The sequence below is a fragment of the Peromyscus maniculatus genome, chromosome 18, assembly GCF_049852395.1.
Source record: "Peromyscus maniculatus bairdii isolate BWxNUB_F1_BW_parent chromosome 18, HU_Pman_BW_mat_3.1, whole genome shotgun sequence".
NCBI lineage: Eukaryota > Metazoa > Chordata > Mammalia > Rodentia > Cricetidae > Peromyscus > Peromyscus maniculatus.
This window is the reverse complement of record NC_134869.1, coordinates 32,859,591-32,860,727: the sequence shown is the minus strand read 5'-3', so window position 1 is coordinate 32,860,727 and position 1,137 is coordinate 32,859,591. Positions and strand designations below refer to the sequence as shown.

The following is a 1,137-nucleotide window of genomic DNA, read 5'->3' as shown; positions in this document are numbered from 1 at the left end:
CTGGACAGTCACTCAGTTCCAGACTGAAAACCACCTTCTTTGCCATTTATTTATCCTGGAGTTGCCTGCCGTGAGTGACAGACCACTCATTTTTCACCAAATGTATTCTCTTCTGTTTTATAAAAGATAACAGGACATCTCAATTTTAAGGTGGTAAGCCACAGCCCCAAATAAAGACATTTCTCACTGAGGTGTCATGTATGTAAGCTTGGCAATGAGGGCTAAGTGAAGGAGTTACTTGAGAATTCTGGAGAATATCGGAAATATGGGCAAAGTGTAGTCTTCGCTTCCAGATTCTTCCTTTCCATTCACTGAAACGCAACCCTCAAGTCTGGACGGGAGGGTGGTCCTTCTGAACCGTGAATTGGGAGACAGAACAGGCTCTTTTGTGCTTGGGACAGCAGATGGTTCAATATTCAGGAATTTGCAAGCTGCTTGTGAAATCCTTGTGGTTTGAAATGGTTCATGGTAGGAATATTTTCACCATAGGAATTAAGCAAATGCTCCACAAATCCAGACTCCTTCCTTTCTACCCCTTGCCCTAAAAGCCAGTTTTTCCACATACTACTGTTGAAATGGTAGAGGAGAAGGGCCCTGAGGCCCTGGGAGTCATGAACAGCTCATCCTATAAGCCTTGATCTAGATGAGAGAAAAGTCAATCTCCATCTTTTTTTTCCCCCCTCTTAAGCCTACAGCACCCGGTATTCCCAGGCGGTCTCCTATCCAAGTACTAACCAGACCCGACCCTGCTTAGCTTCCAAGATCAGACGAGATCGGGCGCGTTCAGGGTGGTATGGCCGTAGACGTCAATCTCCACCTTGCTAGATATTTCCTCGTTTGCTTTCTGCCCAACAAAGTCAAACCTAATTGTAACAAATACTCACGTTGAACCCTGGGGTCTGACTACCACATGAGTGTAGCTTTGAGATAAATCTGGAATCTGAAAAAGAATATCTGACTAGTTTTGCTTAGGTCAACTCTCCGCATTCTTAACATAGTCTGTAGCAGCCAGGGATGTGGGTTCCAAATGGCCCACCCCAAACCATCTTTGTAGTAGACCCTGTTTGTTTACATCTGCAAAGAAGCTATGGGCTATAAGCATGGAGTCTGCGGTAGTTCACGTTGCTACCATTAACA

The 1,137-nt window shown here is 44.9% G+C and overlaps 1 non-coding gene across 1 annotated transcript; it reads right to left on the bottom strand.

Annotated features, from left to right (window-relative positions):
• Positions 1–686: 686 nt before the first annotated feature.
• Positions 687–805, bottom strand: LOC121823833 (5S ribosomal RNA). The gene has a single exon (XR_006065478.1). It is a non-coding gene; the product is annotated as a 5S ribosomal RNA (ribosomal RNA).
• Positions 806–1,137: the final 332 nt, after the last annotated feature.